Below are 27,097 nucleotides of genomic sequence, written 5' to 3' on the forward strand. Positions count from 1 at the left end.
GAAAAAATATTTCTTCTCTTATTCACCACTGTTAGTTGTTGCTCCTTCTACTTACTAACGCCTTCTTTGGTGTCTTAGGTGAAAGCCTGGCAATTAGCTGCCTGTGAACTGTGATTAAAGACAAGAACGCTCCCTTGCACAAGGCCCCTGGAGGCATAAGTGCAAGTCCTCTTCAGGGTACGGCAGCTGAAGGGCACGCTCCTTTCTGGTTGATCCTGATGAGAACAAAAGAAACAACCCTTACTCTACCATCTCGGAGTGCTACGTTTTACATGAGAAAGAAACTCTTGCTCCAGGTTTCTCCTTCCTTCCTGGCCTAGGCTCAATTCAGAAAACCCTCTAGGCAAAGAGGAAACAAGACAGCATGCTATAACATGGACAGACTATGAATATGAATTTGGTTATTGTGGTTTACCCTTAAACGAAAATAATTACAAATAGCACAATATGGGACTGAAAGAGTTATCCACAAGAGAAGCTATTGCAGCTCCTGCAGATAAATTGACTGAAAATGAATTAATAGGTCCTCGTGCAGTTGTTTCAAGTATTTGCATCACTCATTAGTAGCGGTGTTACAGGCAATTTGGTGGTGAGGAATACATGCAAACCGGTTAGATTTCTCTGGTACTACATTAAGTCTTAGACAGGAAAACAGAAAGTTTTCTTCTGCTTGGGACAGAGTGGGTTTCACAAACTGTAAAAAAACAAACTCGGAAGGGTTCAGGCTTACAACAGCAAACAAGGTATTTACTTGGTTACTTGTATGGGAAACTAGAAACACACCACCTTGGGTTTACTACTATGACCACAATACCATCACTTCTGCCCACACCTGTCTCCAGAACTTTACATATTCAATACTGTCACTGTAAGCATTCTCCAGTCTTCAAAGAGCCTCTTTTGTTTCCCGTTCTGATTTTGAGGTGGAATCGGGGAAGACAACCCCTCATCAGAGAGGGTTTTATATATATATACACATAAACTCGTAGATTAAATAGGTTAGAAAAAATCTCTGACATCACCAAGCCCAACTGTACCTGTCCACTATTAAATCATATCCCTAAGCATTTCATCTACCCATCTTTTAAGTACCTCCAGGGATAGGGACTCAACCACCTTCCTGGGCAGTCACAGTCGTTGATAACCCTTTCGGTGAATACATTTTTCCTGATATACAATCTGAACCTCCCTTGGTGCAACTTGAGGACATTCTCTCTCACTCTATGACTTCTTACTTAGGAGAAGAGACCAACACTCACCTCTCTACAACCTCCTTTCAGGTAGTTGTAGAGAGCATTATGGTCTCCCTTCAGCCTCCTTTTCTCGAGGCTAAACAACCCCAGCTTCCTCAGCCGCTCCTCATAACACCCCGTATTCCTGGCCTGGGGAGCGAGCCACCTCACCCCATGGCAAAGCGGCTGCCGGGGGAGCTCGAAGCACGGCGGAACCCGCCCCGCCGCCATTTGCCGCCAAAACCCGTCGGCGCGCGGGCGGGCAGGGCTGTCACGTGGCCGCAAGGCCCCTGGGCGCGTGGCGTCGCGTCACGTGACGCTCGGAGCCCCGCCCCTCCCCCGGCCCGGTCCCTGCGCCGCGGGGGACGTGGAGCGCGCGCGCGCCCCCTCGCTTCCCCACCCGTTCTCACCTCCCCCCCACCCCCGCGCTCTACGGCACGTGACCCCTCCCTGGAACGTGGCATTGTGTAATCACGTGACCTAGAAACGGCTCGCGGGGGGGCGCGGGGGGGGCCGAGGAAAGGAGGGGGGGCCGGAGAGGGGGGGGCTGCGTACGCGACGGAGCGGGGTGCGAAGATGGCGGACGAGGAGGCCGAGCAGGAGAACGGCAGCCGAGGCGCGGACCTCCCGGAGCTGCGGCGCCTGCGGGAGCGGCTGGTGGAGCTGGAGACGGGGCTGCGGGAGAGCCCTGAGCCGGCCGTGCAGGCGGCGACCGAGTACTGCAAGCAGCTCTGCCAGGTCAGGCCGCCCCCCCTTCCCCCCCCCCCGTGCCTGCCCTGCCCTCCCGCGCGGGTTCTGTGTCTGTGTGTGTCTCTGTGTGTGCGCCTGCCGGTGCGGGCAGCGCGGGGGGGCCGGGCGGGAGCGGCGCCGCCCCCGCCGCAGCGCGGGGGCCCCGGGGCGGCGGTTGAAGGGGGGGGGGGCGCGTGTAGTGGGTGCGGAGTCGGCACCGCGGGTCGGTTGGGGGGGAAGCAAGGAGATTGGGGGGGTGGGTTGTGCAGCCGTCATTATGGGCCGGGGTAAAGGGGGGAGGCGGGGGCGCAGCGGACGCTGCGGGCGTGAAGCAAGGGGTTTGGGGGGTGTGTGTGTGAAGCCGTCACCACGGGCCGGAGCAAGGGGGGGAGGGCGTGGAGCCGGCACCGCAGGTCGAAGCGGGGTGGGGTGGGGGCGCGTTCGTGGAGTAAGGAGATGAGGATGAGTATGGGGATGGAGGGGGCGGGCCGGGATAAGGGGATGAGGGGCTGGAGGTGATGGAGGCGCGGAGCGTGGGGATGGAGGGGGTCAAGCCGTCACCACGGGCCGGGGTAAAGGGGGGGGGGCTTCGCGTGCACCCGGTGCTGGGGGGGGGGAGGGAGTGGAGCCGTCCTCTTGGACTGGGATAAGGGGAGTGGTGGTGCGTGGAGCAAGGGGATGAGGATGGGGAGGTGAAGCCGTCACCGTGGGTGCGGAGCAAGGAGATGCGGGGGGGGGGCGTGAAGCCGGCATCACGGGCCGGCGCAAAGGTGGGGTGCGTGTGCACCCGGCCCCTGGGAGGTAAACGGGGACGTGGAGCCGACGTTGCGGGCGCGGAGCAAGGGGTTGGGGGCGCCCCCTCTTCACCTTCCCCGCTCCACCTCCTGCCCCCCGAGCCGCCCCGGCCCGTGATCCCCGCCCCCCGCGTCTCCTCCCTCACGTCGTCTCCCCCCCCCCCCCCCCCCCCCCCCCGGTTCTCTTGGTCTCCAGGCCCCTTTGTTGCGCTGTGCGGTTCGGCTTTTATCGCAGGGCCCTTTGTTCCCGGCGGCTGAGACCGAGTCGTTCCCGTTCCCCGTCCCCCCCCCCTTTCCCCGCGTGAGGCGGGCTCCGCTTCCCCGCCGAGGAGCAGCTGGAAGCGCGTCGCGGTCCCTCCGAGCCCGGTTCTCCTCCTCTCCCTTCCCTATCCCGTGCCGTGGAGCCTCCCCGGTGTCCGGTGTCTATCGTATCCCGCCCCGAGCACCATTGTGTGCGGGGATCGCGGCCGGGGAAGGGCCCGCGGGCCCGGGGCGGGGCTGCCGGCAGGTGTTGGTGCTGAACCGCTGACCCTGCTGAGCATCCCTTTAAAAACAAACTTTGTGGTGCTGGCTCTGCAGTTAAAACAAACTGCTCTGTTCGAGTCACGTACATGTCTCTGTGTTGCCACGATTTCTCTTAGGTGTCCTTTCTCGGCCAGTGTTTGCTACCATGCTCTCTTTAAAACAAATCATTAAATATTTTAGGCCACAGAATTTCATACGGAAACTGCTACTTCTGTAGCTTTACTACAGCATTTAGGTCTTATCTGATAAAAGTGGTGCTGTTTGTTTACACATTACTATTATGTGTTTGTGGAATGTGGTAAATTGTAAAAATGTGGAAGGATTAAGAGTGAATCCACATGGTCGGTTTTAATCGTGCTTTACTTGTGATTTTGTATCTGTTCTGTATCTTGATTCTTCGTGGGAGCCATTGTAGCATGCTCGTTGGCGTGTCTGTCACTTCTAGATTAAACTAAGCTCTGCTTTTTGTTAACCAAGGAGATTTGCTACTAAATATTTTAAGCATATTTCTTTCTCGTGTTTTATTTTGTGTATACAGGACTTGTATTTCATGTTCTTTTTCTCTGGTCAAAACTGATAGTATTGCATTTCTGTAGAATGTCCATGTAGATGCATAGAAACAAGACTAATTTGTGTTGGTTCAGATTACTGTGTTCTCAGTCTATTTAATCTTTGTGCCTGCTTTCTTAAATTCATCGACCGGGAAGTGGAAGTCTGGCTTTCCGAGCTCAGACTTGACTTCTAACTTGTGAATGACCTGTTCGTTGGAGTGAAGTGGTTGGGTAGGTGGCAATGAAGACACCATCCTTGTCAGCTGCAGAGTAGATTACTGGTGTCTAAACCAGATTTATCACTCAAATTATGGTTGTGTGTGCTTAGTGAGCGGCTTCGGTAGTTCTTTGATTAAAGTTTAACAAAAATTAATATCATTATTTTAAAGGCTGTTGCAAAAGCCTATTGTAAGGCCCTTCTACATCAAGGTTTATGGGAAGGCTGTATCTGATTTTGCAGGCTGAAGACTGTAGCACTGAGAGTTGAGACATGTCATTCCATAAAGAAGGATCCCGCTTTTAAAATTTTAAACTAAAGTTTAAACAGGTGCTTTATGTATCAGATAGTGGTGTTGATGAGCAGATGTTTTTTTATACTAGTTCAACAGATTTTTTTTTTTTTTTTTTTAAACTAGTCACCTGTGCTGGTGGTGCCAAAATACTTATTCAGCCCCTTCTACAGTTTTAATCCTCAAAATAGTATTCACGCTTCAGATAGTAAGCTTAGCTACTTGGCTTGTACTGCATGACGAGGTTATAGGAAATTCATGTAATATTAGAACCCATTTTGGAATTCTTTTTAAATAACAGTTTAAGGGCATTTGCCATGATTTCTAGAGTAAGGTCTTTGAAAATACACACATGGAAGAGCAACTTGATTGGTCATATAAACAAGACTTACGGTTTTATCTATATCTTAAGTCTGGAAGTGCATTGCTGGATAAATATTTTACCATTTATCTCAGTACGATTTCACCTTTTTTTTTTTTTCATGCTTATTTTCTAGGGATGAAATAACTGCAGAGAACTTAGAAAGTCTTGTGTTCTTATTTTATTTTGCCAGGTAGTGACTCTGGATCCCAGCAACCACAGAATTTGTTGCCAGAAATCAGTTTCTTTAATTTATTTTTTTGATGAACTGAGTAGCATAATGTTTGAGAAATAAGAATATTTTCATTCTGAAGGAAGGTAAAGAATGTTCAGTAGAGCTTTGAAAGATTCTGAGGCTCAAATGCGAGTGGGAGATTTAAGTGTTCTACTTTCAATCAGTAAAGTGGGAGTTGTATGGCCAAATCCCTTCTCTGGTTTTGAAAAAGATCTCAATTTGAACTATTTCAATGTTTATAACCCAACAGTGTAGAACTGTTACAAACAGAAAAACGAGTCCTCTTGTACTTTGACAGAAAATGTTATGGAACTGTTTTCTTCTGTAAGCTAAAGTTGACTTTGATGTATTTTATATGCAGCATTTCATTAGCTATATATATTCTTGTGTTTTGCTGTTGTTTGCGCTGTGAAATGATGCAATTATTCTTAAATTTTAAGGGGATTATAGACTGCCTTAATCCTGTACTGTATCTGTGTGAATGTAGTTGTGTTCTCCATTGTCAGCATGCAATAAAGAGCATTATTTTTAATTCTTGCGAAGTGAAATTCACATCTGTGTGGTTATATGTAAAATGACTTTTTAATTGTGATTCATGCTTTTTCTGTTGCAGTTTGATAATTAGCAGATCTGTGACAATTATGTTGTCATAAACAATGTACGTGCAGACTGGGGCAGGCAAAACAAATATCTTCAGCTGTAGTGACTAAAAATTGAAAGTGTGAATTTTGCAAGTATTCAGAATGGTCCAAGGAAAGATTGCTATTCTTGTCAACGTGTGGTGGCTGGTTAGATTCTTTCCAAACTTTATTCTTAAAGGTGATCTGTTGATTGTATTCAGTTAGAAAAGACCAAAATGTTTGTATTTCTTTCCTGAGAGCTAGGTGAATGTGATGTTGACATCAGAGCTCTTCACGCATTCCCTTCCAGCTGGTCATTACCCAATGTTTTCTTAAATACCAGATTACAAGCTGGTAACAGATTTTCTTCTGTCACTGGTCAGTTGTGAAACCTCTGTGGTACCTCTGCTTATTCTGAGTATTTTTCTATAGTTGGCATGTCTCGTCTTTAAGCTTATTAGTCTTCCCTCCATTGTTGTTTTTGACTTTTCACCTCTTCTCTGAACATGCTTCTGAGTTTTTTTCTTCCCTCTCGCCCACACTTTGCTGCTGTACTTTGGTACAGCTGTAAGGTGCCAGGGTACTTCTACTAATGTAGAAGTTGACAATATACGGTCACCTATTTTGAAAACCAAAGAAAACATTTCTCTGCTGTGTGGTCCTTCTTCAATAACTTTGCCTGTACTTTTTGTCTCATCTGTTGGTTGTCTTGTCATGTCTGTCTGTTGTGGGAAAAATCCTGTGCTAGCAGGTTAACAGGCATGCTTAGCTGCTTGTTGACACATTGATACCCTTCTAGTGTAGATGGTTTACTCAATAGTAACCTAGGATTTTCTTAACACCAGCAGCAAAAGTGTAATGCTGATAAAAAGATGGGGGAAGGGAAGACACAAAGGTGTTTGGCTACTTCAAAATCCCCATATTTCTTTTAAGAAAAGCTTGTTTTTAACTGCTGTGACTGCATAGAGTTTGTTCCCTCTGTTTTAAACTGAATTTTATTGTGTGTTGAGGTAATGGTGAGATATTAGGTCCTTCAGGTCCTACCATTTTTTCTCCTGTGTGCTGGCACACTAGAGTAGGTCTTGGGGGATATATACTGTACTAAGCTGAATATAAGCTGCCCCTCCTACAAAGCAAGCAAGCCAACATAGCTCTATATAAAATGTTTTTTTTATTGCATACTGCTAATCAATATATAATAAAGTTACCAAGTTTTCACTAATTACTGTTTCCATTGGAGGTTAATCTTGTTTTCTTCTCTTAAACTTCACTGCTGTTGGGTTTTAGTTTTAACACCTCAGAAACTTTACAACTTCTTGGTGCTGTCACCCTCTTCACTATCGTTGTCTTCCCTTTAGTCTCTGTATTTTCAGCTTCCTCTTCAGACTAAGTTGACAGAAATAATCTTCATTTCTGTCCGTATAATTTGAAATAAAGCCTTTTTTAACCCTTGTAGCTACAGCTCCTGTATTTATTCGAGCCCAATCTGTCTTAATCGAATGACAAATAAGTATTTCAGTGGGCTGCTTTATTTTTTCCTATAGGAGTTAAGGGTATGATCTCTTGCCAAGAGTCATTCTGTATATAGAGACCTCAGCAGTCTTTGAAGGGCTTAGTTGCTGTTTCATCAAGCATCTACAGTCGTGATATCCTTCCTCCTGATCTGACTGCAAGATTGGTATTCGCTGCCAGTGAAAAATACCATCAGTAAAATATCAGGTGCCCTTTTAATACAAGTAGAAGACATTTTCTCTCTTTTTTAATACCACACCTGGTCTCTTACTGCAGGCAACATTTATTGAGTGTGTAGGTAGACATCCACCCTTGATTTTGTTTGGCTCATCAGAGAATCGTGATCTTTGTATAATATAGTCACAAACTGCTGGAAGGTGAATGTTGCCAAGGTTGCTATTTTTTGAGCTTTTAGTTTAATGATTTCCTGTATAATCAGGTCTCTGTCTCTTCTTTTGAGTATGCAAGTGTTTTACAACTTCTACTTCTTTATGTGAAAGATATTTTCTGTTGAGTCCAATGAGTGATTTCTACACTGAGCTAACCCTTAAAAGCTTCTGGTTTGATGTTTCAGTCTTTGCACGTTTGCCTCTATCACACTGTGTTTCTTCACGATCTCGCAGTTGTTAGCTTTCCCTTTGTGTGTTACCACAACTGCAAGATTTCCATCCTAACTTCTAATATTTTTCCATTTTTGTTTTTTACTTGTGACGTCCAGATGATCAGCTATTTAGGGAGAGGTGTACAGCTGCCAGAAATCGCAAGAAATCTGCTAAACTATAATACACTGGTCAGATTTTCAAGTGCATGATGAAAAACAACTGTTGTCACTGTGTCTTCTCATGCAGACTTTGAGCTCATTTATCACTATAAGACTTGCCATGCCAGAAAGTTGTTGTATTATCTTATTGACCTGGGTGGGAGGGTGAAGGTGGAAACTACACCTCCTGATTTTTTAAGTTAAACTGTGGAGAGACAGGGAAATTATCTTTCTTTCAAATAAATACGATCTGCGTGTATATCTGGGTATAGTGTTTATGTGTTTAGAAAAAAACTACCTTCACTGTTTAGGGTAAGTCTAACCCTTGAGTGTAATTGTTGTAGTCCTTGTCCTCAGTAATGGCCTCAAACCTTAGCATCGTGCCAGCTTGGAGCTGATCTTCATTAGAACCTCTGAGCTCTGTACGATAAGTTTTTATTATTACGAATTTTTCTGTATCAAAATAAGTGTATGTGACTGAAATAATTAAATTTTTGTACCTATGCGCGTCTCTGAAAATCAGAATCTCACTGATTTGCTTTTCTAATCGTGCTAACGTCTAAGCTTTCTGCCATGCTGTCAGTCCTTTCTTTTGGTTGTGATAATTTTAGTCAAAGATGTTTGAGCATAGAAAGTACAAAGATGTGATACACATGGATTTTTTTGGTTTAGAGACAGCTAATGTGTTCAGACAGCAAGTTCAGCATGTGTTTAGCAGTGTGATGATGTTATAAAATGTAGCTTTCTGTAGTTTATTTGAATTGTTTCCCAGTTACCTATTAGGTTACTTGGACAAGCAGAACTGGTGCAGTTATAGATGTGTGTTTTCTTTAGAATCTGCTTATGCAGAAAGCCAGAACTTTAATGATGGGCTTTTAATATTATTGTTGGGCAGAGAGGGGAATCTTAAACTCATTTTCGTGGCACTTTTGAGTTAAAGATCTGCTGTAATACAAATTGAGCTTCTTCATTATTGTAAATAGTTGTCATTGTAAAAAGGAATAATTTATAGTCTTGATTTTTTAATAAATTGTTTCTTCTGTATTAAAAACTCCTTAAATATAGGTAGACAGGAAAGAATGATCATAACAACATTGTGTTTTAGTTTTGAAAATATCCTTTTTGAACTAGCTGGGTTTGGCAGTATTTTCCCCATATGGAGCATGTATCTGGAAGAACTCTCAGTCAGCTAGACCATCCAAAGCAGGGTTAGTTATTGGTAAACCATAGCTACAAATGCCAGTTTAACCTGTTCTCAAAAATTTTCATTGAGAAAGATTCCAAGAAAACTCCCTGGATGATACATTTCAGTTATCTTTAACTTTAAACATTTTCCCCCTTTACAATCTAACTTGATGTGTAGTATTTTGTTGCATATTAAGAATACTTGTGCTTTGTCCTGTCCCATGTGGACATGGCGCAAGTAGCACGTTGCTTTCCTGTTGGAAGCATCTTTTACATTTTCAAGGCTATTTTCAGTCTTTCACCAGTTTTTTTCATTTCTGTGAACAATTTTTGCAGTCCTTAATTAAAAATTTTTCCTTCTCTTCCTCACCACGCTTGTTCCTTTTTGCTTTGTTACTCTATCCTTGCAGTCTATGTGATTTTGAAGTATTTAACTGCAGTGAAGGTACGGATCTAGTAAGAATTTCGTAAGAAGGTGACAATCCACATAAGACTTAGGCCTTATCTTTTACAGAAGTATGTAATTTGTCCTGAGTACAAGTAGTACAGCAAAGGGTAGCTCTCAGAAGTCCAACAAATTAAGGTAATTAAGAAGGTGACAACACGTAGGTGGAGGGATTAAAATTAATAAAGCTTCAGAATCTTCATAAAAGCTAGTTTTTCTATGTTAGGTGTTGCATATGATAAAGTAGAGCGTTCCACTTAGTTACTATAGGAAAGAGTAAAGCTTTCAGTTTGACAGGTAGGTACTTAGTTTCATAGTTACCTCCTGATTTTTTGCTGGGTTAAAGTTACTTGGTGCTTTTACTGAAGTTATTCAGAACGCCCCCATCAGCAAACTACTGTTTCTTTAAGGAAGACTTTTAGCCAAAAGTTAATACAGACAGGGTATGAAATGTGGTTACAGTTAGTTTGATATCCATGATTATCCTTGATTCTCGTTGCTTGCTTAAAGACTGAGAGACACTCTGCTTTACCGAGTCCTTCAGCCATTTAAAAAAAAATCTGAGGACCTGACTGTAGACTTCAGTTTGCCCCTAATAGTTGGCTGTAATAATAGCTGCATAGCTATGCTAGCTTAACTGAACGTACTAGGTACTTTCTGTACTGGTACATATATTCCTGCCTTTATCTTTTCCCACAAATCCAAATACTTTTGAATAATGTATATCAGTAATGTCTAGGCTGCTTTCTTATACTACTATTATTGAAGATTTGCTGTTCAAAAAGCATGAAATATTAGTATGGAAAGCATCTTATTGTGCAGGACTGTACAAAATATATATTGTTAATATTCAGTAAGGCATCTGCTTTTATCAAAGCGTCCACGTTATGTGCCTCAGTTTCTTGATAAGAAAGTTAGATATCTAGGAACTTTCAGTCCATTTTCTCTCTTTTTTTTTTAAGTCATTTTGTTAGAGAATTAATACCTCGTAAACTGCAGATCTTGAGGGAAGGCAGAGGGAAGTGCTCTTCAGATAATCTTTGCTTCCGTTGTGACTAAAAAAAAGAAAACTTCATCTGGTCTCTTTCATGTACATGTCCTATTTTTTTTTTCATGCTAGGCTTTATGCAGAAATACTATATATCGTAGGAGGTTTCTTTATAAGACTTCTCTAATTAGGGATCGAACTGGAACTCTTAGGAGGCACCAACATATTGTTTCTTCAGTGTGGTGTATTACTTAAACTGAGACTGAAGCCAAAGAAATTGTTTAAATACGTTTATGTATGGAGCATATCTTCAAGATACAGTGCTTCAGGCACTGATTTATAGCTATTAAAATTTTTCTTTTAGTATTGTTTTTAAAGGCCTCCATATAAATCCTTGAGCGTTTACTGTTCAGTGGGTAGTGGCTGGATGGCTGGGCCCAAAGAGTTGTGGTAAATGGAGTTAACTCCAGCTGGAGGCCAGTCACAAGTGGAGTTCGCAGGGCTCAGTGCTGGGTCCAGTCCCGTTCAATATCTTTATCAATGATCTGGATTAAGGGATTGAATGAACCCTTAGTAAGTTTGCAGATGACACTAAGCTGAGAGGAAGTGTGAGTCTGCTTGAGGGTAAGGAAGCTCTTCAAAGGGATCTGAATAGACTGGACCGCTGGGCTGAGACTAGTGGTATGAGGTTTAACAAGGGCTGCACTTGGACAGAACAACCCTGTGCAGTGCTACAGGCTTTGGAAGAGTGGCTGGAAAGCTGCTGGGCAGAGAAGGATCTGGGGGTGTTGATTGACAGCCGACTGAACATGAGCCAGCAGTGTGCCCGGGTGGCTAAGAAGGCCAATAGCATCATGGCTTGCATCAGAAACGGCGTGGCCAGCAGGACCAGGGAAGTGATTCTGTCCCTATGCTCAGCACTGGTGAGGCTGCACCTGGAATAGTCTGTTCAGTTCTGGGCCCCTCACTACAAGAAGGACATTGAGGTCCTGAAGAGGAGTAGGGAAGCTGGTGAAGGGGCAGGAAAACAAGTCTTATGAGGAACAGCTGAGGGAACTGGTGTCATTTAGCCTGGAGAAGAGGAGGCTGAGGGGAGACCTTATCACTGTTTACAACTACATAAAAGGAGGTTGTGGAAAGCTGGATATTGGTCTCTTTGGCCAAGTGATAGGTGATAGGATGACAGGAAATGGCCTCAAGCTACGCCAGGGGAGCTTCAGATTGGCCACTAGGAAAAATTTCTTCACTGAAATGGTTATCAGGCACCGGAGCTGCCCAGGGAGGTGAAGTCACCATCCCTGGAGGTATTTAAAAGACAAGTACATGAAGCGCTTAGGGGTGTGATTTACTAGTGGACAGGTGCAGTTGGGCTTGATGATCTTGTAGGTTTTTTCCAACCTAGCAATTCTATGATTCTTTAGTTTTCATGAGGGAAGTCAGCATGACATTCATATGCCACGCATCAGGTATGTATGATGTGCAAATTTAGGTTTAAATAACAGGTAAACAATAACACTTAGAACTCTCTCTTGAAATAGTTATCCCCATTTTATTGGATCTGTGCCTTTGCATATAAGGACTCAATGTCTTGTGTTTTAAGATGTGTGCAGGTGGGTTTTTTTAGGTGTGGAATATTTTTCTATTTGTCATTCCAAATATGCATTAAGGGCAACTGCATGGTATTATTTCTAGTATCTTTCATCTCTGAGGATGAATTGCAGTGCTTTAATTTGGGGAAGAGTTAACCTAGTAACTTTTAGTACTTGACAGAACAAAGACATTCAGAAAGAAGGTATATGTAATATCAAAAAAGGCAACGGAGCTTTATAAAATTGTTCTGTGAAAATAGGCCTGATCCAATAGGAAACTGGACTTGCAAAAACGCCTGCTTGTAGCTTTTGGTAAGAATACGTGGATCAGATTTCTTCATTTTCTCTTCTGTAACAGTCTTCTGGTATGTAATATTTCTTGCTTCATGTTTCCCTGTATGAAGCTAAAGTAAATTAATCTTTCATCAGAGAATGATGAAAATCTTGTGCTAACTAATGTAGCTCTCACTTGATTACTTTGTTAGTTATTCTGAGCTGGTCACGCAATTCTTTGTCCTTGTAGGGACTTCTGTAACATGGACAAATTCTGCCAAAGCTCCATTTGACTTCAGATACTGAATCCTAGTGTTTGTTCTCTCCTAACTGCTGGACAGATGCATTTATTGCTTTGAGAAACTGAATTCCCTGAAGTAAAATTCTTTGATTTCTTTAGCTTAAAGACCGGTCTTTTATTTTGTATCTCTGTTGTCTTTGGGGTTGAATCTAGCAGCTCTCTTGGTAGTTTTTGTTTAGGCTGTTAGCAAATACAGTGTTGCTTTCTTAGTCTGCTGTGTATCATAAGGAGTGTAATTTGGTAAGACTCCCTTTTGTCTTCTGTGATTCAAAATGATGGACAGAATTTATTTTGGTGAATAGTTAAATCCTATTTGATATTTAGGTACCTGATACACTGAATACTATTTTGGTGAATGAGTGGTGTACATTGAGTGATCAGGCATTAAATCAAATTACGAGTAAAGAGTTCCTCAGTCTTGTCATTCCTACTTGTCTGAGGAGCTTGTGATAGCAAACACAGTATTTTATAACAGAAGGAGCACAAGGGTGAGGGCAAGAAGAGATTAAATGCTCAGAATCACAAAAGCCATAATCCGAACATCATTTTTACTTTCATTATTTGAAGGTAGCTCTTATGAGAGGAGTAGCTGGGATAAAAAGTAACTTCTAATGATGAATCTGTAATAGTGAGGATGATAAAACTTCAATGTGCCTGTTCTACAGAACTGGAACTTACTTAGTGTTCTAGTTGAAACTGGACGGCTTGGACCACATCAGTATGGTGGCAGGACCATAGAGTTCTGCTCAGGGTTGCTAGCACATTAAGGACAATGTGTAATCTTTGCTCTGCTCCTTCTCACACATGGACACAGTGCCAGTACCTTGATGATCGTATGAGGACACACGTGGTTGTTAGACTCTGTGAATCAGGTAGACATTGCCTTGTTCTTTCACAAGAAATGTAGATGAGATGGAAGCATCCTTTGGGCAGCCAATTTGACTGCTGAATAGGCAACCTTAAGTAAGGCAATTAAGTAACCTTTCTACTGAAGAAGAAGATTATCAATTAAGTTCTTACCAGAATTAAAAAGACTTCAAGTAGCAGTGACAGAAGTTGCATTCAACTGATAGCTAATAAAAAAAAAGTAATGGACATGAACTACAGAAATATTTGCAATGTTTCACGTGACTCAGAGAGCATGTTTAAATCACCTGTATTGCAGGAAATGCACATATTTTCCGATTAGAGAGTTATTTTGGGCTGCCTTCCTATTTTTATACTGCCCATATGCCAGCCTAATAAGAGAATAGGTAAATTAGATTTCCTGGCTCTGGAAAAAAGTTTACTGTAATGAACATCCCACCACATTCCTGAAATGCCTGTCTAGTAGCCAACTGCTGAATATTGTTTTTAAGTACACAGACTAAAATGTGAAGGTTGGAATGACAATATTAAATTGAGATCTGCATGAAAACCTGTATAGAGAGAAAGGTAGTCTAGGACTATGATAAGTTCACTTCTTATGTAAGGGTGCAAGAGCGAAATCAGATACAACTGACAAGATCAGAAAGAATGTATTAAATGTGAAATGTTAGAAGATTAAAGGCAGGCATAAAGAAGGATAATTTTTACTTCAGTATATGACAAAGCATAAGGCTTAATGGAGTTATTTTCGCAGTGTTTTTGAGTAGTTTACTTGTTTTAAAAAAAACAGTTTTATAGAATCATGGAATGGTATGGGCTGCAAGCGACCTTAAAGATCATCTAATTCCAACCCCCCTGCCATGGGCAGGGACACCTCCCACCAGACCCGGCTGCCCAAGGCCCCATCCAACCTGGCCTTGAACACCTCCAGGGGCGGGGCAGCCACAGCTTCCCTGGACAACCTGGGCCAGTGCCTCACCACTCTCATTGTGAAGAAATTCCTCCTTATGTCTAGTCTGAGTCTTCCCCCTCCAGTTTATACCCATTGCTCCTCATCCTGTCACTACAAGCCTTTGTATTAAGTCCCTCCCCAAGTTTCTCATAGCCCACTTCTGCTACTGGAAGGTCGCTATAAGGTCTCTTCGGAGCTTTCTCTTCTCTGGGCTGAACAACCCCAACTCCCTCAGCCTGTCCTCATATAGGAGGTGCTCCTGCCCTGTGATCATCTTTGTAGCCCTCCTCTGGACCTGTTCCAACAGCTCCATATTCTTCTTATGTTTAAGATTCCAGAACTGATCCCAGTATTCCAGGTGGGGTCCCAGGAGAGTGGAGCAGAGAGGCAGAATTACCTCCCTCGCCCTGCTGGCCACACTTCTTTTGATGCAGCCCAGGACACAGTTGGCCTTCCGGGCTGTGAGTACGCGTTGCCAGCTCATGTCAAGCTTCTCATCAACCGGCACCCTCAAGTCCTTCTCCACAGGGCTGCTCTCAATCAAATCAGCCCCCATCCTGTACTGAAACCAAGTATTGCGCCAACCCAGATGTAGGACCCTGCACTGGCCTTGTTGAACCTCATGAGGTCACACAGGTCCACTTTTCCAGTTCATGGATGTAAGCAGAGACTGTTCATTCATTTTCTAGGTTTTTCTAGGGTTTTTTTCCCTAAAACTAGCTGGGCTTTGTATTTTAAGCGAAGTAGTGACTCGAGAATAATAGAAGGAATAGCACCAAGGTAATTTGTTTTTTGTTTTGCCTCTTTCAATTTAATAATTAGGAGCTGGAGCTCACGCAGTGTATTTAGCGTGCCCAGGTGAAAAACATACAAATTGCTTGTGCTTTTTAACTTACATTTAGGGAGAGAAAAGTCTATCAGTTAATAGAAGGTTCTGTGTTTGGTAATTAACTTTACAGAGTCAGTCATTGTTCTTCCTTGCTGGTTTTTCTTGGTGGTATTTTTTTTATTACAGTTGATGTAATTACTACTCTGAGAGCTGAGCAGAGCCCCACAAGCTTTTCTTCTATTTCTGCTTCCGTATCTACTGAGTTTTTTTTTTTTTTCTTTCAAACCTTCCTGCAATGTAGAATCCGTTTTAGAAACATAAATGTATTTTTCATTTGCATACTTACTTCTGGCTTGGTTTTGTATCTGCAAATTGGGGGCAGCGGTACTTCCCTGCTATTCAAATTTACATGAAGACAGACCTAGATTTTGTTGTTACTTTACCTGTCTAGTGGAGTAGAAATAGTTGGATAAGAGGCATGGTTAACTTTTTATGCTTGTGTACTGCAGACTCTGGATGCTAATATCCTTACAAATTGGATTGTAACAATAGTTAAAATCTTGGAAAAGCGAATCTTAATGGTGAGTTTCTGTGCTGTCAATCACTATTACACAGAGTCTTTCTGCAATTAGTCTTAACTCTTCACCAGAGACTGCAGCCATGAGAGTGAGAGTTACAGTCAAGTAGTTGTAAAGAATTAGCAAGGTCATTAGCACCTCCAAAATTTCTAATGATCAATGCTATTTTCAGAAGTGTTGAAATCTGTTCAGTTGTTACATATTAGTGGTAACTAGAGCTGCAGTGGGGTATATGAAAATAAATTTCCTTGAAGGAAACCTAACTAGATGTGGTTATTTGGGGATAAGCTTTTTAGGCAAGACTCAAAAGGTAGCTAATGATAATTCTTACTAACTTTCTATCCTTCATTGACTTTTGTGTGTTGTCATTTTCATGGAATGATATTCTAGAAATGTATTTTGCATAATAAGCCACTATGTATAGTGTGTATATACACTCTATGTAAACTACTGCATAGATGTATGAATATATAGGGGTTGAACAAACTGAGAAACGAATCATTCATTGCAGAGTAGTTGATCACCTTTGCTGGATTCGAATGTATTCTAGTTCTTTCTATTAAATAAAGAATAATTAAAAGTTTATGTCCATTCTTTAACAATTCCCATGTGTGTGTATTTCTCTGACGTTATTTACTGCTGCCTCTGAAAATCTCCGGAATAGCTTCCCTTCAGTATGAACATACACAAGGCAAATGTATATCACTTAGTTTCTTGCTGTTCCAGTGCATCTCGTTTTCCCTTTCTTGTGAGGCTTGAGCATAAGACTTAGACATGTATCTTTATATTTTTGTAGTTTTGCAAAAAAAATGTGCAGTTATGATTCAGTTTATTCTTTGTGTTCTGGCTTGATAGACAGCATTTCAGATGTACGTAGTTGTTCTGAAAACTCAGACTGAATAAAAAATGAAGGGGATAGTGAGAGGAGACCATCTTAAAAAATTGAGGCTTGTAAATGGCTAGAATTTTGCAGCACTGTTTTGCAGATTGCCTTTAAAACTGCTCAGGAACCTAGTGCTTAAAAACAGTTGAGCTAGTGGGTTTTTTTGTTTAGGTAACACCTGAATACATTAGACCTTAGGAAGTGATGGTTATCTATACTAGAGACTCTCTGCCTATGTATCTGGGTGCTGAAGATATCAGTAATAAAAATAATCAGTGCCATCGTGTAGGTGGTGCTTCACCGTGGCTACAGAACAGAGCATGGATTTTATTTTTCCCCCAAGGAAGGAGAAACGCTGTAAGAGACAAGTGTATAAAAACATACATGCTCATACAGTGTAGCAAAACTGCTTTTACTGTTCTGAATATCTCTCTTCAGTAGATGAATGAGAATATGAATGGTTGACAGAAACAGTTTTCAGATAATGTAACATATCCATTCCAGTACCTGAAGGGGCTACAAGAAATCTGGAGAGGGACTGTTAACAAAGGCCTGCAGTGATAGGACAAGGGGGAATGGCTATAAACTGGAAAGGGGCCGGTTTAGACTAGACATGAAGAATTTCTTTACTATGAGAGTGGTGAGGCACTGGCACAGGTTGCCCAGGGAGGCTGTGGCTGCCCCTTCCCTGGAGATGTTCAAGGCCAGGTTGGATGGGGCTTTGAGCAGCCTGATCTAGTGGGAGGTGTCTCTGCCCATGGCAGGGGGGTTGGAACTGGATGGGTTTTAAGGTCCCTTCCAACCCAAACTGTTCTATGAGCCTATGACAATATGTGTGAACCAAAGTAGTGGGTGCCTATACATTGACGCTCTGGGTCAGAAAAGAAGGTCACTTTGCGAGAGATTTTCTGATCATCGTTGCTTTCCACATTGTGTTTTGCATTTTGTAGCCCTTTGCAGCGTGGAAATTGAATGTGCTTTGGGAGAAACTAAGGCACAAGCTGTGCTTCAGAAACGATTGCAGGCAGTCTGCTTCAGCCACTACTAGGTATCTGGTTAATGGAACCAGCTGAAACCTAGTGCAAAATAAGATCTCCTGCGGTGGATTCACTGGGGCCTTGGGTTCTTGGCACCAGCTTTTCTGCTGTATGGATTTGTTCCTTATGCACAGTGCATTGCAGTGAAGTGTTGTAGTCCTTTTGAGTTTTTTTTCTGGACCGGCGCTTAATTGCAAACTCAAATTTTGGTTTTGATTTAATTTCTGAATGAGTCTGTCTTGACTTCATGAGTATTTCTTGGATTCACTAATTCAGTACTCACTAATCTTGGCTTGACATTGCTTTCAATGGCAGGATAGAGAAGCTGATGGTGCTAGAATGGGGGTGTGAAGTGTAAAAGCAGCTGGGGTTTTCTCTTAGAAGGAAAAGGAAGAAAAAAGCAAAACCATGAAGAAGATTGGAACTGCAGCCTATCGATGTAGAACAGAAGTAGTAATGGGGAAAAAAAAAATTGGATGGCTCTACCCTGTGACTGCAGAAATTGAGAATGAAACAGTTGCTTAAATACAATCTTGTAGTAAGTGATGGAATTTAGAGTCTGGCTTCATCCCTCTTCTGGGCACAAGTCAATGTCTCCATTAGAGTTAAAGCAACATCAGCTGACTACTCAGCCAGAGCATCTGGGCTTTCTAGAACTGTACTTTGCTTAACAACTTCCTTGTGAAACAACTCATAGTACAAATAGCACAGTGATAACTTCAAATCTTGAAAGGTTTTTAAAACTAAAATTGAGTAAAAATAGGGATTGGTGTTCTTTGATCATAACCATAATTTAGATAGTACTTGTACACTAGAAAAGGTAATTATATTTGACTATGTCATCCTTAGTTTTGTAAATGCCGTCTCATGTTCTGTGCCTGCTGAAGTTTTGCTGTTCAGTCCTGCATTGCATTGTATTATAATAACAAACATGCAATGCAGAGACCTAATGTTCTTGCAGCACTTGTCTAGCTACAAAAACAAGGTAACAACGTTAAGTCTTGGTAAACAAATACTGATTCAGTTAACTAATACTGGTTTTAATTTGTCTAATTTAACTGCTTCATACATGAATTAGAAGTACAATGCTGTGTTGACTTGTTGTAAAATGACCTCTCTGTGCACAGTTCTAAATAAATACAAACTGATTTTGTTGACTTGTATTGATGTGACCTGGTTCTTTATTTTGGCATATCTGCGAGGGCTGTGGTATTTCAGATGGTGCTGTTCTGTCTGATGCTTGTAGTGGGCAGATTTGAAATATCCATGCTTTTTTTTCTGTGTCAGTTTTGTTCTAGTCTAAAAATCCATTTGCCTGTAGAGCATCCCAACTAAACCAGGTTATTTATGTTTGAGGTTCTTTGTTGGAGGAAAGGGTGAAATTGAAATAAAGATGGATTATGGTTATGGTGATAGAGAGAAATGCCTTGATCAAACAGTTGTGATACCACAGAGAAAGGAATAGATCCTCTTTTTGTTTATTTTTTTCCCTGTGCTTTTTAAAATAGGTGGGAGGATTGATGGGGTTCACACTGTGTGTAAACATTTAGGTTACTCTTTAAAATGCTTTATCAATCATCTGTCATAGTATTTGTTTCTAATCCCTTAAGTAGTGAAGTCTCATGGAAAATCTGAGGTGGATTTGGTTTAAATTATGCATTGTATCAGTAAAGGGTTTTTTTTAACATGCAGAAATAATTCAAGAAACTATTCCAAGTTTTTACTTGAATTTTCTGTTTGCTTGCCATCTTAGTTTGGGTAGTCTGTCCTTGTACAATGTGGACATAAATCTTGGTTGCATCCCAGCTGCTCTTTGGCTGCCTCTAGACTCCTCCAATTAAAGTTCCTTTCATGGGAATCTTAACCTAACAATGTTTTTTTTTTAAAAAAAAGAAAAGTTGGAGCAATTATCAATAGACTTGCTTTTTATGTGATTAAGGGCTTGTTCTCCATCTTCTGGTAAGAAACTGAACAACAAGGAGGAGAGAAAGCTGATGATGGGGCAGTGGAGGGAAAGGAGCTCTTCAGCTTTAGGAGCTGTGGATTATCAATGAGAATAATGGTTTTTCAACCATTAATATAAATGTTAAAAATATAGATTGTTTTGGTGTCCCTTTAGGACATAATTTTGCTGTGGGACTTCACAGAGAGATCATCTGGTACTGATACATTGCTACCAAAGCCTCTTGACTCCAGACATGGCAAGGCTGGGATGTCTAATTTTAGTATCTCAACTACTTCATTAAAAAGAAAACATGTTAAAAGGCTTTTCTCAACCAGTCCACTTTCTTTATGTTACAGAAGAGAGGCATCAAAGGCAATGTTGCTGCGTTCACTTAATCAATTATGATCTGGAAATGCTTCTTTTTAGACCTCCTTTTTAGACACTGTGGGCTTTGAGGACATGACTACCCAGTGCATCTTCTTTTGCTCACTGGTCATGCATACTATCATCCTAATCACTTTCTGATTTACTGAGAGTTCTGACACAGGGATGATGTCAGCATTGCAAACCAGGACTAATTCTCTGTTTTGAAAGGAGAGATCTATCACTTGCTTGCAGGCTTGTTTTTATTTTACCAGTTTGGTTCCATGACTGACTTCTCAATTGATTCTGTAGTGATACTGTCATAGAGCTGAAGTTGCGCTGAAGTCGAGGCCAGAAGTCCAGCGTAGTTCATAAACTATCATAAATTGCACCTTAAAAGTAGACTGTTAGAGTTTGGACAGCACTTTTTTCATCAAATGCTCAATTTTTAATGGTCACAGTAGCCAGTGACGTTATGCTTCAGGTTCTCAGTTTTACTCTGAAAAACATAGCCCTCAAAAATGAGCTTTATTTGAAAGAGATTAATGTCTGGCTCCAGCCCACAGATCAGCATATTAGCTCTGTGTTCCAGAAAAAAAACCCACCTTGTTTCCCTATTGTTAAGTGGGAAGACATTATTAACATCGCAGCTGTATACCCAGCTACTTGATCAAGAATACAGATCAACTCATCATACTTGTGTTTCACCTCTTAGGATTCAGGGGCTTTGCTGTGAACTTCGCTGTCTTGCAATTTGCACCCTTGTTCTGCTGCTGTTTAAGGGCTCCTGCGTGCAAGCTGAGAAATTCCTTCTTGCCTATCCTAAAAGGAATAGAGAGCATTTCTTCTTTTATCTTTATTCCTGGAAAGCAATGTCTTATGCAGAGGACACTCAGTGGTTTTGACTCTTTTGACAATGACCTTTTATTTTCACCATATTATTCTGTCCCTGATTTGAGGAATTATCGTAGAATCAGAGAATGACCCGAGTTGGAAGGGACCCACAAAGATCATAGAGTCCACCATGCATAGGACAACCTCAGATTCACACCATGTGCCTCAGGGCATTGTCCAAATGTTTCTTGAATATCATCAGGCTTGGTGCTGTGATTGCTTCCCTGGGGAGCTGGTCCAGTGCTCCAGCACCCACTGAGTGAAGAACCTTTCCCTAATATCCAACCTAAACCTCCCCTGGCGCATCTTCCTGCCTTTCCCTCAGGTCCTATCATTGGTGCCTAGAGAGAACAGATCAGTACCTGCTCCTCCTTCCCTTGTGAAGAAGCAGTGAACTGTGATGATGTCTCCTCTCAGTCTCCTTTTCAGCAGGCCGAACAGACCAAGTGACTCAGTCACTTCTCGTACAATTTCCCCTCTAAAGCCTTAAATTTGGTTGCCCTTAGTTTTATATCTGTCCCTCAAGTGCACTCGAGATGAACCGCTCCATAATCTTCCCCTGGTACCAAGGTCAGGCTGACAGGCCTGTAGTTCCCTGGGATCTGCCTTCACCACTTCTATAGATGGACCTCCCCTATTAACCAGGACAGCTGATAAATGATGGAGCGTGGTTTGGCAAGCTTTTCCACCAGCTCCCTTGGTACTCTTGGGTGGATCCCATCTGGTTCTATACATTTATGAGTTGTCAGGTGGCATAGCAGGTCGTTGACTTACTTCCTGCTGGATCATGGTGGTATTATCCTACTCTCCATCCCTGTCTTCCAACTCAGGAGGCTGAGTACCCTGGACATAACTGATGTGACTATTAAAGGCTGAGGCAAAGAAGGCATTAAGCACCTCAGCCTTTTCTTCATCTTTGGTAGCAGTGTTCTCCTTGTGCTTCTGTTGACTTGCCTGCCCCTTTTTTCCGGAAGTGATGATCTCCTTGTTTTTTCTGAATCCCAGCAAAAGCTCCCTGTTCAGCCTGGCAGGTCATCTTCCCTGCCAGTTCATCTTATGGCCCGTGTGGACAGCCTAGTCCTGCACCTTTAAGATTTCCTTCTTGAAGTGTACTCAGTCTTTCTGGATGCTTTCGCCCTTCAGGACCTGCCTTAGCCGGTGACCTGAACAGGCCAAAGTCTGCCCTACGGAAGTGTCTGGCAGTGTTTTGCTGACCTCTCCTTCTTATTTTACTAAAAATAGAGAACTCTAACATTTCATGGTTGCTAAGCCCAAGACGGCCTCTGACTACCACATCTTCCTGCTGTCCCTCTTTGTTTGTAAACAGCAGGTCAAGCGAGGCACTTCCCCTGGTAGGTTCACCAGCTGCATCAGTAAGTTATCTTCCACACCCCCTAGAAACAATCTCATCACTGCCAACCTGAAAAAACAATAATCAGAGATCTGTATCAGACCTGGTAGTTTCCTAGTGACACCTCCGCCGTGGGCTACAGGCAGGCAGCAGAATTCCGTGTGGGATGGGTCTGGTCGGCATACTGGGTCCTCTGTTCCTCTCAGAAGGAAGTTGCCGATGGCAAGTACTCTCCTTTCTTTCTTAACAGAGGCAGTCATAATGCGTCGGGCTGACTGACTTTCCATAGGCAAACCCAAGGATGAACCTGGATGAATTCTGAACGTGAGAAGGATATGGAACTGTTGGAATGGGTCCAGAGGCGGCCATGAAGATAATTGGAGGGCTGGAGCAGCTCTGCTATGGGGACAGGCTGGGGAGAGTTGGGGTTATTCAGCCTGGAGAAGAGGAGGCTCCAGGAGAACCTTATAGTGGCGTTCCAGTACCTGAAGGGGCTACAAGGAGGGATTTTTTGCAAGGGCGTGGAGTGATAGGACGAGGGGGACATGGCTTTAGATCGGAGAGGGGAAGATTTAGACTATATGTTAGGAATAAATTCGCCATGCTGAGGGTGGTGATGGCACTAGCACAGGTTTGCCCAGGGAAATTGTGGCTTGCCCCATTCCTGGAGGTGTTGAAGGCGGGTTGGATGGGACCTTGGGCAGCCTGGTCCAGTGGGAGGTGTCCCTGCCCATGGCAGGAGAGGTGGAACTAGAAGGGCTTTAAAGTCCCTTCCAACCCAAGCTATTCTGTGATTCTATGACCTTCACTTAACATCCTCATTTGCCTGGCCTGCAAGTTCCAGAGCCCTGTATCTGATCTTTACGCTGTCAGTAATGCTGAAAAGGGGGAAAGAAAACACTACAATCTTCATGGGGGCTTGATTTACACTTTTTTATTGATAAAGCTGTAATTCAGTATTTTGGACTACTGTAACCCATAGAAGTGGTATAAGCCATTTTCTTTATTGGGAGCACTGAATAAAATGCTTTTGACTTTACTTCCAGTCTTTGTTCTTTAAAGCATATAAAAAACTTGCACTTCAGAGAGAATTGAAAAAGCTGTTACTTCTTGATTTGTTTAAATGTGGAATAATAAAAGAATGAAGATGTTGCTGTACCCTTAAATCATAGGAGGGCAGTGAGCTGGGGTAATGTCTGCCCTGTGTATCTTGGTCCCATGTGGTAGCTGACAGATATCTTGGTTTTGTTGTTGTTTTTTTTTTTTTTCCCCCCACAGAGTATTAGAAACTGCAAGAATTAAGGACTGATGTTTGCCTAGGCAAGAAACTAGAATTTACTGATTTGAATGACTCTATGTTAACGTGCTCCTTCCAGCTACTTCTTCAGGTTTTCTGTTTTGAAATCGCGATGACACCTTCATAACAAGAGAAAGACAATGAAGTCACTGAATTCACTGTACGTCTCAAGGATCTTTGATCAGAACACTGATGTTTTTTGTGGGGTAAGGCAGGTTGAAGAGCTGAGTATCTATTAGCTAACATCAGAAAAAATTCCAAGAGCTAGAAGTGGTTTTCTTTTAATTGAAAGTCATGAGTCTGTGGGCTGTAGGCTCATGGATGAGGCCTCATGGTCAATTTTCTGTATACTGGGACCTGTTTTTCCGTATATATTTCCACATATACAGGAGGACATTGATGTCAGCACAAAATGGGCTCTGTTCTAACTGATACCAGTGTTTTGATAAATACCTCTTTCTGAGATATTTTGTGTTTTACATAATCACAAATGTCTGCTTCAAGTTTTGATCTCCAAGAAAATACAAGTAGCGACAAAATAAACATTTTTCACAAGCTGCTAATTCTTAAATCAAAGCACATTTTATAATAAAGTATAAGTGCTGTGACAGATTTTCCATGAAGTCAGAAATTTATCAGAATACCTAAAAACTGTGTGGCTTTTGATTTAGACAGTTAACCAAAAGTTTTTGTTCAAGTGTAAAGTGGCATAAGAAATTCAATACTAAGTAGTCACATTTGAAAACTAAAGTCTGCCTTGTGTTCTTGTGGCTGCTGGCATTATGATGTAAATAATAAAAACTCCTTAATCTTTAGTAGTGCTAGTATTTATTAAACCTAGAAGAATCTGTTCCTGTACTACTTGCAGGTCACACTGGTGGAAAAATTTCAGGGTTTTTTGTTCTAAAATTACAGATAAGTTTTGATTCCAGGCAGTTTGAAGTGAAAGGTTTTGGGTGTGGTGACACAGTATTTAACTGTTTGGACTGGAGTAAAAACCCTGTCAAAACCTAAGAATGTGGTCACTGAGGGTGTCACGCCCTGCTTGATGATTCATTTTTTGTAATTATGTAATATTATTGTTAGTTTATCAGATTAGATAATGTGTAGATTTGATGAGTTTGTGTTGTTTAGGAGTATAGGTTTGTTAAACCGTCATATTCTGTGATTGGTGTATGAGTTCACATACAATAAATGTGTGTGAACAAAGACTCTTGCCTCTCTGGTTTTTTTTGCGGGGGTGGGAAGGGGTTACATTACGCTTACTTACTTGCCACACCGAGGGAAAAGACTACAGGTATTTTCTCTAAGGACTGTTGGCATAGCTGTTCTTAATATGAAGCATGATGTTTCATTTGCATTCTTTGTAACAGTTTGGCAATATTTTCCCATGCATACTAAGTAACATGACTCTAAAACATAACAAATTTTATAGGAGTCTGTGAGGGAGTTATAGTATATCTAAATTTCTCTCATGCTGTTGTAAATGCTTATTCTTCTTATCCCCTGCCACCAATATAAATATCTCAAAACCTCTCTCCACTCCAGCTAAGAAGTATCAACTTTTTTGAATGAGATAAATGATTCTCTCTTTGGTTTGGCTATTTCCTGTACGGCTGGACTTAAACTTCTGATACACGTAGAGTATACATCTTGCTGTATAAATTTTCACCAGCCATGAAGCTGAGTTTTGAATTTCACTCACGTGATACGGGAGCCAAAAATGTTCACCATGCACATTAACCAGTGATTATCTTTGGTTTTCAGAGTAATGATAATGTAGGATTTAGAAAAGGAGGAGTTTTCTTGCAGAGGACCCATAAGACTCACGTAAGTCTTTTGAGTTGTTACAGAAATGACTTTGCAGCCAACACACATTAAGGCTTCCATCTCTGAAACTATGTTAATTTCTTAAATTTACTTGTATCCCCTTTAGTTTATGTAGCTTATTTGTCCAGTTTGTTTTTTTCAGGTGCAAAAAAACATCAGCTGATTTGAGAACAAACAAAATATCATAGTCCCAAAGCAAGAAAAAAGTAACTAAAAGGAGATTTCGTTTCATAATATGATAGCTGTGTATGTATTTTGCTAGTGTGTGAGTTACATACATAGGTCTGTAGGACAGAGAAATCTTCTTTATCCTTGAAGTGCGCTAGAGGTTATGCCTCTGCCCATCCAGTTCAGACTTAGGACTGAGAAGGAAGATTTTGTTTTTTTCTGGGAGATTTGTCAGGTTTGAAGTGTTGCAGAGTCATTGCTGCAATACATTAGTTCCTTTGCTCAGACTGGCTCATCTCTGTGTCACTACTGGCAGTCTTTGTTCACATTTCAGTTTCCAGGCACTTTCCACTAACAAGGCTTGTGTAGATGGGCTTTCTTCCCTGGAGAGGAATCTAATGGACCTTGACTGCACACTGGCGGTTGCAATGTGCTGCTTAGTGACACTGTGTGTAAGCTGTTCTGACTATCTGTTTGATGTGGTGCTGTTTGTGTGTGAGTCGCATGGCTGACTGCCCTCAGTTTGCAGGTAGCATCCTGTTCAAAGTGTTTCATGTTCCGAATAGTTTTTCACCACCTCCATGCAGACCCATTTTGGGCTACACATATTTCTCACATAGCACGTTAAACCATGTTACTGTGATAGACCTGATCTACTATGCTGTAGTCCATTACTCTGGGGTTGTTGACATTCCAAGGCAATTTAGCAGAGTGTTAATAAGCAATGCCAGCTTCTTTTTCTCCTGATCTATCTTTGGGATATCTTTGTTTTGGATCCAGTTATGGTATATGTCTTTTTCCTTTCAGCCCTTGAATCCTAAGCATCCAGCTCAACACCAGTCCAGAATAGTAAGGATTAGTTTACGATGTCAGGTCATCAGGGTGTACAGCATCTCTCTGCACCTTCCTCTGTGGTGTGATGATGCCAAACTCAGGATCCCCTGAGCAATTTCCATTAGCTCCTGATCCATCTAATGATGCAGGCTGTGAATGGCTCTGGTCATTAGAGCACACCCTCCCTTTTCCACAGGGAGAATCTATAAGCCAAGTAAAAGGTTCTCACATCACGTGTATGTTTGATACTGGAGACCTGCTTCACTGATTTTTTTTTTTATGTTAGCCTCTTTCCTTGACTGTAGCCTTCACTTTCTTTTGAAATTTCAGTTGGACACTAGCAGAATTGTAGCCACTCTTTGCCGGCTTTTGAATAAAGTTTGCTCTGTTCTCTCAAATCAGACCCTTTGATGGTTCCTGTGGAAGCAGCTGCTCTTTAGGATCGGTCACTAATTGACAGGTACTGGAGGAGTGAGTAGTAAGGTTGTGTCAACCGAAGGGAAGCCCTGCCTTTGGAGGAATGTGTTCCACATGAACTTGAGGTGGCAGAGTGATTTTGATGAGAAGTGCTGTGGCTGCTGCATCTGGCTGTTCTATGGAACTCAGTTGTCATGCAGCTACCTCTGCGGAAGTTTACTTCGTGGAGGGAGTTCTGGCATG

General features: G+C 42.0%; 2 protein-coding genes across 2 annotated transcripts in view; one reads left to right on the plus strand and one right to left on the minus strand.

Moving 5' to 3' along the window:
- Positions 1-1,920, minus strand: part of CGA (glycoprotein hormones, alpha polypeptide) — a 29,478-nt gene extending 27,558 nt beyond the window's left edge. Inside the window, exon 1 of the mRNA XM_054061182.1 lies at positions 1,788-1,920. The gene's annotated coding sequence lies outside the window, so the exon portion shown is untranslated. The remainder of the gene's footprint in view (positions 1-1,787) is intronic.
- ZNF292 (zinc finger protein 292) overlaps positions 1,794-27,097 on the plus strand; it is a 59,979-nt gene continuing 34,675 nt past the window's right edge. The window contains 1 exon segment of the mRNA XM_054061180.1: positions 1,794-1,970. The gene's annotated coding sequence lies outside the window, so the exon portion shown is untranslated.

This window comes from Cuculus canorus, chromosome 3, assembly GCF_017976375.1.
Source record: "Cuculus canorus isolate bCucCan1 chromosome 3, bCucCan1.pri, whole genome shotgun sequence".
NCBI lineage: Eukaryota > Metazoa > Chordata > Aves > Cuculiformes > Cuculidae > Cuculus > Cuculus canorus.